Genomic DNA, 14,579 nt, shown 5'->3' with positions numbered 1-14,579 from the left:
CTAAGGTGTAAATACTCCAGCTCACTCCAGCTCAGCCCTAATTCTAACCAAGAAATTCTTGGGTTCCTACCTACTCCTTCCCTCCCCTCCCCCTACCACTTTCCCCCATGACCAAGAGAGGTCATCTGAATCTGGCTGTCTTATAGTGCTCATTATTTATTTCCATCTCCTGTGTCTGATTTCTTCACTCTGCATCAGTTTATAGAAATCTTCTCATGCTTCTCCAAAATCCTCATGCATGTTGTTTCTTATGTCAATCAATTAACATTCATTAAGTGCATAAGAACACAGTAGTATGTTCCAGGTGCTATACTAAGCACTGAGGATGTTGTTGATGTTGTTCAGTCTTGTCTGACTTTCCCTGACTCCATTTGGGGGTTTTATTGGCAGAGATCCTGGATCGGTTCACCATTTCCTTCTCCAGCTCATTTTACAGATGAGGAAACTGAGGCAAACAGGGTTAAGTGACTTTTCCAGGGTCACACAACTAGTGTCTAAGGCTAGATTTTAATTCAGGAAAATGAGTCTTCCTGACTCCAGGTCTATCGCTCTCTCCACTGAGGAAAGTGAGGCCCAAAGATTATAAGTGACTTGCTATTGACATATAGCTAGGTTCTAGGGGTATGAGGATTTGCCCTGGCTCTGCCACGTGATACCTGTGCAGTCTTGAGCAAGTGATATAACCTCTCTTGGCCTCAGTTTCCTCATCTGTAAAATGAGGGATTTGGACTAGGTGAGGTCTGATGTCTAGAGTGTCTCCCAGCTCTAAATCTGAATGTTTTTTCCTTGGGTCCTTCTATATCCTCAGGGCACAGCCTTGGTGCCCATCCACTTAGTAAGCATAGTGCTTGTGGACAAACTACTTATCACTGAATGATCATTGTGGACTAAAACCTGAGCATAATGGCATTTAGAGAAAGGCAGGGAAGTGACAACATTGTTGGCTGCCAGTAAGCAGAGTGAGGAAACTTTCAGACTGTGGTGGGCAGGTAGGAAGACACCAAGAGCTGGCGGGTGAACTAGCTGGGCCACCAAAGGACGGGTTAGATGAACCTCTTTGTAGCTGGCTCTCTTCAGTTCCACTTCAAAGGAAGAGTAAATTGTGGAAGACCAAGAAAACCCGGAGCCCTAAAATAGGGCCCTTGAGACAGAAAGGAAACATTCTCTCCCAAAAGTATGTCAGGCATAAGCATCCTCTTGGATTTTTCATCAAGAATCTCAAAAGAGCAGAGAGGTAGCGAGGGAGGGGAGTGTCTAGGGACATCCCTTTGTAAAAGGCCAGCCTGTCCTTGGGCAGGGTGGCCTTCACCCTGGAAAGACACTGGGGCCTGGCTGTCTCTGGAACTCTCAGACCTACCGGGGTCATAATCTGTCTTTCAAAGAAAAGGCAGGTCTCTCCTGGGAGGAAAAAGGAAGCAGATGAGGCCCCCTGAGGTTCTTAGAATTACAGAATGTTGGGCCTGGAAGGGCCCTGAGAGATCATAAGTCCACCCACTCACTTTTCAGAGGAAGAAACTCAGGTCAGGTTCTGGGGAAGTGACTTGTCCCACTGAGGTCATGGGGTTAGCTAATGACAGAGCCTAGACTGGAACCATTTTCTCAGTCTCTTGATGTAGAAAATGAGGCTAATGAAACTTCTACCACCTTGCTCCATTTCCCTCACAGAACTGGGTTTAGCAAAGTGGTCTGTAGAGAGCACAGGATCTTAACCTGGGGTCTGCAAACTTAAATGCATGGTTTTTTAAAAGTTATTTTGCTAGCCATATTTCCATATATTTGGTTCCCTTTGCAATCTTATCTTTTTTATTTTATGCATTTAAAAGCATTATTCTTTGTGCTATAAGAAATGATGAGGGTACAATCAGAAAAACCCAGATTCATGTGAACTGATGCAAAGTGAAGTGAGCAGAACCAAGAGAACGTTGTATACAGTAACAGCAACATTGTATGATTGTCTCCTATGAATGACTTAGTTATTCTCAGAAATACAATGACCCAAGACAGTTCTGAAAGATGGAAAATGCTATCCACCTTCTGAGGAAGAACTGATGGAGTAGATTGAAGCATACACTTTTTTTAACTTTATTTTTCTTAAAATCTGTGTTTTCTTTCACAACAAAAGTAATACAGAAATGTTTTGTATGACTGCACATTTACAACCTATATCAAATTGCTTGCCTTCTCAATGAGTGGGGAGGGGAGAGAGAGGGAGAGAATTTGGAACTCAAAATTTTTTTAAAAAAGAATGTTAAAAATCATTTTTACATGTAATTGGGGGAGAATAATATATTGATTTTTTAAAAAGCATCATTCTGAGAAGGGTCTATAGGCATCCCCCAACTGCCAAGGGGTAGGTCTGTGACCCAAAAAGAGGTTAAGAAACCCTGCTGTATTCTGTAAAACTAGAGGGCTGATCTAACCTGGTCAGTGGATGAAAGCTCTAAGAGACAGGTCTGAGAGTGGAAGTGGGTGCCTTATATACCTCTTAGTACTCTGCGCCATTATTGCTCCCCAGCAGATAGGCTTCTGTGCATGGGGAGCCAGAAGATCTGGCTCCAAGTTCTGATCAACATCAGGCAAGTTCTTTAACTGGCCTGTTTCCTCATCTATTAAAAATGAAAGGGTTGGGCCATATCCTCACTAAGCTTGCCCCACAGCTCTAAACCTTATAACATTTGAGCAGGAGTATGAGTTCAAATTGGCTTGGAACAGTTGATTGTTCAATGTTCAGCATGATCGTTTACAGAACAGAAATCAGAAAATGCTGTAGGTCAGGGCTAAATTTATTGTCTAGATCCAAGAAAGTGATGACAGAAATATTAATAATAATAATGCAGACTCAACTTAAAAGTGTGTCCTGTATACATTCCCCCTCACCCAGTCTCAGTTGTTAAATATTTACAAACACGCCATTGAATTAGAGCTATTATTAAATCCAATCCTGTCCTTTTACTGATAAGAAAACTGAGACCAGGTTAAATTAGTTACTGAAGAGAACATGGTGGTCAGCATTGGAGGTAGTTTGAGACTCAAGTCTTTTGCTGGTGCAACTGGGGCCATTGCAAATGGTGGAGGAGGATTCAGAAGAGCCAAAACAGAGTCTGGAAGTGAATTTCCTGTTCCAGCTCCAATCTTTTGGAAGTGATTTTCCAGCTGCAATGGGTTGCCACTTTGGACACTGTACCTTTGAATTTTTCAATGCATGATGCAATGGAAGGAACATTATCTTTAGAGTCAGAGGTCCTGGGTTCAATTGCAACTCTGTCATTTACTACCTATGTAACCTTCCCTTTGATGAGCCTCAATGTCCTCATTTGTAACAAAGGGCTTTGGGCTACTAGATGGACTGCCCTTCCAGGTCTAAATCTATGATTCTTTCAAATGCTATTCATTATTTTCCTTCCCTTAGTCCTTGAATAAAGACTTGGGGTGGGGAGGAGGGAATTTCCATTGAAGGAGAATCCTACTGGAGTTATGGGGTACTGGGGAACTTGGCTTTGGTCCCAAGGCCCTGTCATTGATGGTAGTCACTCTGTTGAGAAAAGTGAGCAATTCCTTAGAGGCCTGCACTCTCCTTGGTCATGGGACAGCTATTTAAATAATGCCCATTGGTTCCATCTAAAAGGGCCAATTTGAACTGGACATTTCTTTATTAGTAGTCCATTCCCTAGGTGCCTGGAAGGAGCTCTGAATCTCCCAGTGTATTAATGAACTGTTAATATGGGACCTCACATCCCAAGTCATTAGTGCGACTCAAATCAAGAGCTTTCAGCCCAACACTTGTTTCAATAAAGGCAGTCATTTGGCAGGCTCGTGAACACCAGGCAGCTCCTTTTTCCAATATGCCTCTGTCTGGGTCAATTGGCTCTCTCTACTCCCCGCAGAAATGCTCTGTGACTTCTTCCTTTGCACGGTGTAATACAAGAATTATTATCCCCATTTTTCTTAAAAATGAGGAAAATGAGGCTCCAAGAAGGGGAAAATGAGGGGGTAGTGGGAAGGGGGTTCCACAGGTAGGAAGGATCTGAGCCAAGATTATGACAACAGTTAGATGTTAAATCACCAAATCTTATTTTAAGTTCTGTTAATGTGTGTTATGAATCGTTTCTGATTTTCTGTCTAGGGATGAGTACCTGTCTTAATTGCATATCATTCATTGAATACCTGTTTATTATCCTCTTTTGGGGAAACTGTGGGCAGGAGTCATAATTTAAGCCATAAGTGAATTTGTCCACATAGTGCCACGGTGGGCATTTAATGCAGTGAAGAGCATGAGAGAGAGTTGAATCCCTCTCATCAGAGGCCAGGACTGAACCTGCTCCAAACCATAGGCCTGGGTTTACAACTTGGGAGTGGGTGTCTCCTCCAGCCCCTGTTGACTTAGCAGTTGTTTCTCAGGGTTAGATTTATTTCTCAACCTCTTTAGTTGACCAATCTCTGCCCTTGCCTTGAGGGTGTTGTTTTTATACCCCAGTACTGTGCCTTGCATATTTTATTTTATCTTTTTGGTCCTGACTCTGATTTCATTAGTATAGGGACACTTCCGGTGTGGAGACTCCCTTCACTGACACACATCAACAACTTGTCTAAGTTATAGGCTTAGAGTCAGGAATGTTTCCAAATGAACCATAGTGGGGAAAAAAGAGAGCCAGAGAGATATCATATTATCATGCCCTTGGCAGAAAGTGTGTTACAAAGGGTCCTTGTCATGCTCAGCTACCGTTGCCTGACGTTTTTTACCCTAAGGAGAGGGGAGGTGAATTAGAGGAGGACGGAATCACGTATTCCAGAGACAGAAGAGACCTCAGATCCCAGGATCGTAGAATCAGAGCCAGAAGGGCCTTCAGAGGCCATCTCATCCAGCCTCCTCCTTTAATTGATGAGGAAAATGAGACCCAGGGAAGATAAAAGAGCCATCCACAATCACCTAGGGAGTAAACACCGGAGATAGGGTTTGAATATTCCAGAACTGGTGTTCTTTCTATTATAACATGCTTGCTATCATAGGATCCAGAGCTGGGAGGGGGTCTTAAAGTTATCTAAACAAACCCCCTCATTTTCTGGATGAGGAAACTGAGGCCCAGAAATGGGAAATGACTTGACTAAGGTCACACTGACCTGGGATTCAAATTCTCCTAACTGGAAATCCAGTCCTCTCTCCTCTATCCTACAATGCCCCAGGCACATGCAAGAAGGATTAGGCTTGTTCTCCTTAGTCTCAGAGGGTAGAGTCCTGGTTAGAAATGGAACTGGATGGATGTTATAGAGAAATAAATGTTTCAACATAAGGAGAAGTTTCCCAAAATTAGAGTGGTTCCCAACAGAAAGAGGCCACTTTGGGAAGGAATGGGTTCTCCGTCCCTGGAGATGTTTAAAAAGAGGCTGGCAGATCACTTGCCAGGATATTATAGAGGGATTTCCTGCATCAATGGGAAACTGTACGTAAGGGCAGTGTGGGAAAGAAGAAAGAATCCGGCATGTGGTGCCAAAGGACCCAGGTTCAAATCCCACTTCTATATGACTTTGGGTAAGTGATTTCTTTTCTCTTGTGGCATTGGGGATGCCATTTTTCCCTCTTAAAATAATCGCTGGAATTTATCATTGTAAAGCATTTTGCACTGTGTCTGCACATAGTTAGTGCTATATAAGTGTTAGTTATTATCATTATTATATAGTGCTTCAAGACTCACAAAGTGATTTACAGATATCTCATTTTATCCTTACAATAATCCTGTGAGGTAGGTAACATTATCCTTATTATTTTATTTTATTTTTTGCTTTTTGGAGGGCAATTGGGGTTAAGCAACTTGCCCAAGGTCATGGGGATAGTTTTTTTTGTGTTAAGTGTCTGAGGTCAGATTTGAACTCAGGTCCTCCTGACTCTAGGGCCAGTGCTCTACTCACTGAGCCACCTAGCCACCCCCACATCCTTATTTTACAGATGAGAAACTGAGGTAGACAGAGGTCAAGTGACTTGCCCAGGGTCACACAGCTAGTAAGTGTCTGAGACCAGATTTGAACCTAGGTCTTACTGACTCCAGGTCTGACTCTCTATTCACTGTGCCACTAATCTGCTCTTTTTTTTTTTTCTTTTTTGGAGGGGGAAGGCAGGGCAATTGGGGTTAAGTGACTTGCCCAAGGTCACAAGGCCAATAAGTATTAATTGTCTGAGGACAGATTTGAACTCAGGTCCTCCTGACTCCAGGGCTGTTGATCTATTCACTGTGCCACCTCACCACCCCTCACCAATCTACTCTTGAGGTCTCAGTGGTTTTAAATGAAAGGGTTGGACTGAGTGGTCTTTGACAGCCCTAAATCTACCGTCCTCTGACCTGGCTTGAGTACAACCTTGACTCTAAAGGAATCCTACCAACCTCTGTGCTTCACCTTATCTGACCTGCTCTAGACTGGAACATTTTTAAGAGGGTCTAAAGCTTTTTTTCTAACTTGGGAACCCCACCTCACTTCCCCAGAAGTATTAGGAGGCAGGATGAGGCCAGACTGGAATTTAGGATTGGTCGGGGAAGTTTCACAGACTGTGGTAGCTGCTTGAGAAACAGGTGCTCCATACAGAGAAAAGAAGTTCATCTGTGTGTGTGTGTGTGTGTGTGTGTGCGTGTGTGCGTGCGCGCATTTAGAATTTCACAATCCTGTAGCCAAAACACTAACACCCAAGAAACCAGACTTGTGCAATGACAGGAGTGGTACCTGTTTTTTTTCAGCCAGTCTTTGGTGTTGATGTTTTGATTACAAGTTTGAGAAACATTTGAGGGGGGGAAAAAGCTTGTCATAGAAAAATTTCTATGAATTTCTCTATGTGGATGCATGTCCACACCGTACAATGGTTTTGGCTGAAATCAATTCCCTACTTTTCTCTGGGCATTATTACCCTTTCTAGTCCCTCTTAAAGTTGAAATTTAGAAGACCCACATTCAAGATCTGCCCCTGCTCCTCCCCCCCCCCCCCCTCAGAGCCTTTATCTCATCTCCCTGCCTGCTGGGTCAAACTGTAACCAGGGTGGGGCCCCTGGGGCTTAGGCTCAGGATATCGAAATCTAGAAGGTGGTGACAGCACCCTACATATCTAAAGAATATTCCTTCAGCAGGTAGGAAAAACTGAGCTGAGCACCTGTTTAGCAATAAAAAAATTTAGCTAAGACAGGAAACTACCAGATGGTCTGCTTCCTATCCTGCTCACCCCTGTTTCCATGTGCATTATTATACTTCACATGGGCACCTTCCCAAGTAGAAGCCTGTCTAGTAGCTTCCTGGGATTTTTGCTCCCGGGACCTTGAGGTTTAAACTCTCTTCTTCCCTCCTATTGAATTCATCTTTAAGAACTGATCTAATAATAATAATAATAGCTAGCATTTATAGAATAAGGTTTGCAAAGTACCATTTAGACCTTGTTTCTGTGAGGGAGGTGCCATTATTATCCCCATTTTATAGATGAGGAAACTGAGGCTGTGTTCCCTGCATTGAGGACACCTCGGTGACTCAGGTAGGATTTGACCCCAGTATTTCTGACTTCTGTCTAGTGCTGCGCACTGCCTCTTTCTGCTCCTCTGGGTATTCCGAGACTTACCCTAGGGGTCACAATGGTTAGTTATAGCTCTGCCTCCCTATGCTGTAAGCTTCAGATGAACTGATATGCCCTGAGCTCTCTAACCCACTCTTTTTTTTTTTTTTTAAGCAATCGGGGTTAAGTAACTTGCTCAAGGTTACACGGCCAGTTATTATTTCTGGGTGTGGTGCTGAGTATCTGAGCCCAGATTTGATCCAGGTCATCCCAACACTGGAGCCGGTGCTCTTACTCGCTGAGCCACCTGGCCGCCCCTAAGCAATTGGGGTTAAGTAACTTGCTCAAGGTTACACGGCCAGGTGTTTCTGGGTGGGTGCTAAGTGTCTGAGCCCGGGATTCAATCTCCAGGTGTTCTCAACACTGGAGCCGGTGCTCTTACTCGCTGTGCTACCTGGCCGCCCCTCTAACCCACTCTTTTAGGACAAATTTTTGCCATCGTGTTGTAAGTTACTTTTTATTGACAGAAGGTGGAGGGAAGATGGATACAAGGAACTGAGTGAATCTTTTGCACGGGAAATAATGATAAGGAAATCAGACTAGCACAAATTGCCACCTGTGAATGAACCTTGGTAGCCCTGGAGGGCTGCTGGGTTGTGTTTTTAATGGGCCCTCTCTAAAACCCTTAATTTCACCAGCTGAATAATTCAGTGGTTGCCATCAGATTAAAATGTTATTGTCTACTCATAGGATGCCAGACTTAAAAAAAAAAAAATAGGATGTTGAAGCTGAGAGAGACTTTAGATTATGGAATAGAATTTTAGAGTTGGAAAGGACCTTAGACCATAAAATATAAGGTCCAGAAGAGCCTCAGAACTTAGAATATCAGAAATAGAAGGAACCTTACAACAAAAATGTGAAAACTGAAAGGAACCCCAGGATACAGAACCTCAAAGCCGAAAGAGGCCTTGGAATATAGAATATCAGTGTTGGGAGGGGTCTTAGTATGCAGAATGGTAGGAGGGGAGCTTAGAGGTCATGTAGTTTAATCCCATGGTGTAACTTTAATGAGAATATGCCCTCTTTTAACAGTACATATTATTTCTTAAAAAAAACAAAGATTTCTATTATACTGCCTAAAGTTCCCTCTGTATCTTTCCCCTTCCTCCCAAAGACCCATCCCATATAACAAATATTTTTTTTTAAAGAGGAAGAAGAGAAAAAAATTACCTTTTTTTTGGAGAGGGCAGAGCAATTGAAGTTAAGTGACTTGCCCAAGGTCACATGTCTAGTAAATATTAAGTGTCTGAGGTCAAATTTGAACTCAGGTCCTCCTGACTCCAGGACTGGTGCTCTATTCACTGTGCCACCTAGCCACCCCTGTGAAAAAAATTATCAAGACCAATTGAAAACATTGAAAAAAATTTGACAATACATGCAATGTTCCCCACTCCCATGAATTCCCCTCAAACTCCACTCAAAAGAGTTGGGGGAGGTGTCTTCTCCTAGCTCTTTTTTGGGGTCGTTTGTTTTTTGTAATTTTACATTTATTCTTTAATGTTTTGTGTTTATTTCTATCTCTACTTAAGTTGTAGTCATGGGGTATACTCTGCTCATTTCCCTATGCATCAATTCATGTAAGTCTTCCCATGCTTTTTTGTATCCAGTATATTCCTTGTTTCTTACAATATGGGAATGATCTATTACATTGACACACAACAACATTTTTATATATTATTTCTTTTTTTTTTTTTAATTTTTAAGCAATCGGGGTTAAGTAACTTGCTCAAGGTCACACGGCCAGTTATTTCTGGGTGTGGTGCTGAGTGTCTGAGCCCAGATTTGATCCCAGGTCATCCTGACACTGGAGCCGGTGCTCTTACTTGCTGAGCCACCTGGCCACCCCTAAGCAATTGGGGTTAAGTAACTTGCTCAAGGTTACACGGCCAGGTGTTTCTGGGTGGGTGCTAAGTATCTGAGCCCAGGATTCGATCTCCAGGTCTTTTCAACACTGGAGCCGGTGCTCTTACTTGCTGTGCTACCTGGCCACTCCTATATTATTTCTTAAGCACTTGAAGGATCTGCAATATGATCAGTGTAGGCATTCTGTACTCTGGTACATGTCACAACCATCCACAATGAAAATAGCTCTGGGAAGATGCTGTGGCTGAACATTGCTTTGTAGCTGACCTTGGGACAAGCCTCTCTGAAACTGGCTAGGCCTGTCCTGAGCATCAGTATTACTCAGCCAGTCAACAACCATTTAAACTCAGAGCATTTCCATCTTGGTAGGACTTGTCAGAACTTGTGTTCTACTAGCAAGACCTTTAAGAACCTAGAGTCCTTTCTGGCTTTAAGACTATTAAAATAATGATATAATAATAATTATTATTGTTACTATTCACAGTAGAAAAGAGTTAAAAATAACTCAGCGTAGACTCCATCCATCCATGGGGGTTCAGGTAACTTATCTAAAACATCCCTTTCTCCCGAATTCCAAACTCTACCCTCTTCCAAAATTCTTTATTTCTATCAAAGACACCACCACTCCTGTAGTTTCCCAGGCTCATAATCTCAGCATCATCCTTGCTCCTCACTGTCCCTCACTCCACATGGCCAATCCATGGCCAAATCTTAAAGTTTTTCCCTCCACAATATCTCTTGCATCCCACCCCCTTTCTCTGCTCACATAGCTAAACACTTAGATGAGACCTTCATGATCTCTCACCTAGATTGCTGCAACAGTTTCCTCCTTGGTGTCCCTGTCTCAAGTCTCTCCCCATTTCAGTCCTTTCTAAATATCGCTGCCCAAGTAATTTTCCTTAATCTCAACCTCCATCTTCTATTTGAAATCTTTTCTCATCCCTTCTCCTAGCTGCTAAGTGCCCTCTCTAGTAAACTACCTTATATTTACCTATTGCTGTTCGGTTATTTCAGGTCATGTCCAACCCTCCATGACCCCACTGGGGGTTTTCTTGGCATTTCCTTCTCCAGATCATTTTACAGATGAGGAACTGAGTTAAATAACTTGCTCAGGGTAACTCAACTAAGTGTCTGAGGTTGGATTTGAATTCAGGAAGATGAGTTTTCCTGATTCTAAGTCTAGCACTCTCTCTACTTTGCCACCTAGCTGCCCTATATCTGTGTTTGTCCACTTCATATTTATACTGCATGCTTATATTTGAATGTAATTTCTTCAAGGGTAGGGATTGTATCATTTTTTGTACTTATATCACCAGAGCCTAGCACAGTGTCGAATGACTGAAATATCAAAGCCCTAAGACAGTTTCACCTGTAGGGTGATTCCCCAACATGGCCCCTTAGTGTTTAAATAGGTATTACATTTTGGGTGAATTTTTCTATCTTAGTACTGTGTTTAAAAAGGCAAAAAGATACACTCTATGAGGCAAGGATAAAGGAAGTATGATTACTAAATTTAAAGAAAAGAAAAATGAGAAGGTGCCTGAAAAAAGATTTTGAAGTATATAAAATGTTACAAGAAGGGTGGCAGCCAGGGGTTCTTCATCTCCACTGAGAATAAGAGAAAAGGGGGTTAAGCTGAAATCTTGGAGAGTTGGATAAGATCTGAGGAAAATCCTATAGATTTTGAGGTTTGTTAAATAGTATTATTTAAAGAAGAAAGTGAGAGACTCTTTCTTTACAGGTCTGCAGAAATAGAATGGGGATATTGTCTCTAATCAGATATATGTTTAGAATGGGACCCACTAGTGAAAATGTCTCAAATTTTGTGTGGTGAGAACCTGGTCTATTCCAATCACTTGTGATTGACTATGTGTTATAAAAAGCCCTGGCTTTGGAGTCAGGAGATCCTACATTTGAGTTCTAACTCTAGTAACACAGATTGTATGACCTTAGGTAGGTCACTCCACTAGTCTCAGACTTATATTCCTCATTTGCAAACAGAAGATGTTGGCACAACATGCCTCATAGTATTATTGGAAGAAAAAGATGCTTGCAAACACTAAATTATCATAGAAATGTGACATTATTGTTATTATTGTGGTTCTTTGTGTATATGTGGGGGGGGGGGTACTCAGGACACTGTGACAATGGCATTCCAGGGTCAATAGTCCAAATCAACACATGCAGTTCTGAACACTTTCTGGAATATCCAAGAAGGCAGTATGTCACTATAGTAATTTTCCAGCAAAGGAGTTGTTCACCTGATGGTATCCTACTTAAGCTATCAGACAAGCAATCTCCTTGATCTTTCTGATGCATACACAGGAGAAATCTCTTAAAAGCCTGTAGCATCACTTCTGGATGATAAAAAGTATTCAGCCTGAAAATAACCTAGCTTGCCCTCAATTGTTGCCACAATGTTAAGTTATGAATGGCAGTGCTGCAAAGATTAAAACCCAAACTGCCTGGATTTTTAATTTAGATAGAGGAATATGGAATATGCTCAAAATATCAGAAATTTGAAATCTATGACTCTTGAGCCCCTACCCCACATCTGGAATCTCCTCTCTCAATTGACAAAATCTTCCCTCTCATACTTGAACTTTGTAAGACTAGGGTATTCAGCATATTGTGGCTACATAGTTTATTTGAACATAAAAAACATGAAAAGAAGAAGGTTACATACTCCTACATGGAGTCCTCCATCTCTAACCCAAAACATCTTTCCACACCTTGAGACCATGGAAAAGATTAAAGGCAGGGATTATTTGTCTGGGACCCTGTCTCGGGGTCAGGGACTATTCCGAAGTGAAAGGGGGGGGGAAAGCCTGGGGAGAGAGAGCTGTCTTTTTCTCTCTATCTCACCAGCCAGTTACTGCCATTCCTAGATTTCTTAGTTTCCTGCCATGTTGGGTCCTGGGTGCTCTGGATTTAGGGGAGCACTGATTGTGGTCTTGGCTCTTTAGTCTCTAGTTCTGTTGCAACATCTGGTAAAATCTTCAGGTTTTCTCCTTTAGGTCTGACCAGTATAACTCATCTGTTCAAGTCCAAAGCCTCAGTCTGACTGTAGCAGTAGCTTTTTGCCTGAGCCCCAAATGATGACCAAAAAGTCCAGATCTGAGTCTACCTGACTCTATTTAGGGTTTTCTTAAAGATTCTGGAGTGATTTGCCATCTCTTTTTCTAGCTCATTTGACAGATGAGGAAATTGAGGCAAATAGAGTTAAGTGACTTGCCCAGGGTCACACAGCTAGTCAGTGTCTGAGGTCAGATTTGAACTCAGGTCTTCCTGACTCCAGGCTTGGCATTCTATCCATTGAGTCACGTAGTTTGCCCCAGTCTCAAGGATGATGGAAGTTCATTATGCTAATCCTGTTAACAGCTAATTCTGGCACTCCTACCCAGACCTCAACTCTTCCGTTCTTTTATCACGTTCCTTGCCCACTGTTCGTTCTCAAATACCCAAATTTGATAGTGAGAGAGATGGCATGAGATTATTTAAACATAGAAAGTTCTCTTTTCCCCTCAGGCATCACCACTCCAGTCCTAGAGGGTGATAATAACTCAAAACAGATAAGAAACAGGGTAGGGGAACAAATTATATTAGTATATAAATGTGAGCCCTTTATACAATAATAACCAGAAGGCAGGAAGGGGGGCTATTGATAATGTCTTTAACAAGAAAAGGGACCAGATACTAATGGGAAAGTCCTGCCTTTAGCCTCAGGGAATGGGCCGTGCTGCTGACTTTGTCATCCCAACCAAGGTGCTTTCTAGCTGCAAAAGTTTTCAATCTGGCTGCAAGATGGCATCGGAGATAAAGCTCTGGGCCTAGAATCAGGAAGACTTGAGTTCAAGTCCAGTCTCATACACTCACTTAACCTATGTTTACCTCAGTTTCCTCTGTTGTAAAATGGGGATAATAGCAGCACCTATCTCCCAGTGACATCTCATCTGTAAAGCACCTAGCCTTGTGCCTGGCACATAGCCGGGGCTATATAAATGTTTATTCCCCTTCCCAATATGTAGCATCACTAGAGAGAGTTTCCATACCAAGAGTACCGTATACCAATGGTGTCAAACTCAAATAGAAATGGGGGCCTTTATATCATCAATAAGGATCTCCGAGGGCTACCTACTAATTTAGAAAGCCACCTATTAGTATTATCTGTTTTATTATATTTTTATTAATTTGTCAAATATTTCTCATTTACATTTTAATATGGTTCAATTTTAATATGGTTCAAGCCACATTCAAGAGTGTTGTGAGCCATGTGGGCCTGCGGGCCACGTGGTTGACACATCTTCTGTCTTCATTTTGTCAGGGCATTTTTGGTCAACTCTTCATGACCCCTTATAGGGATTTTTTTGCAAAGGTACCAGTTTGTTTGCCACTTCCTTTTCCAGCTCATTTTATAGATAAGGAAACAGAGGTAAACTGGATTAAGTGACTTGCCCAGGGTCACACAGATAGTGAGTGTCTGAGGATGGATTTGAACTCAGGTCTCCCTGAGTCTAATGCCTGACACTATTCACTTTGCTACTCTTGTGTACACCAATGAAATTACAAGTCTGGACCAAAAACCTCCATAAAGATATAACATATTATGAGTGGTGTATGGACTGGACCTGAGATTTCATTGAAGTTGAGAATTTCCAATGAAGAAATTCCCTCAACTAACTTGATGTGGACTCTCCACCTTAGGATGTTACAGAGGGTTGTCTGGGGAGCATAGAGAAGTTGTCAATTAACCAATTGTCCTTTTTGAGGCATCTGTAATGTGTCAGACAGTGGGCTAGGTGCTGGTGATACAAAAATAAGAGTGACAATAGTCCCTGCCCTCCTTGGCCTTTTAGCCTAGTTGAAAGAGACAGTATTGCCAAGAGCCACACATGTTTTAGGAGCAGGATTGGAACCCAGGCTTCCTATCTCTAAGGCCAGCTCTCAGCCCGCTATGCCACAAGATCTCTTATAACCTCTGACACCCCCCCCCGACACATACACACAACACACACACACACACACACACACACACACACACACACACACTCTTGGCTAAGGTCCAAAATTGGCCATTTTAACTAGGGCTGGCATTGTTCTGATCTCAAGGTCTCAGGGAAGGCGGCCCCTGCCTGAGA

Source organism: Petaurus breviceps, unplaced genomic scaffold, assembly GCF_028583685.1.
Source record: "Petaurus breviceps papuanus isolate PSGF00001 unplaced genomic scaffold, PetGlider_PUasm1.0 188, whole genome shotgun sequence".
Lineage (NCBI taxonomy): Eukaryota > Metazoa > Chordata > Mammalia > Diprotodontia > Petauridae > Petaurus > Petaurus breviceps.
Note: the sequence above shows the minus strand (reverse complement) of the source record.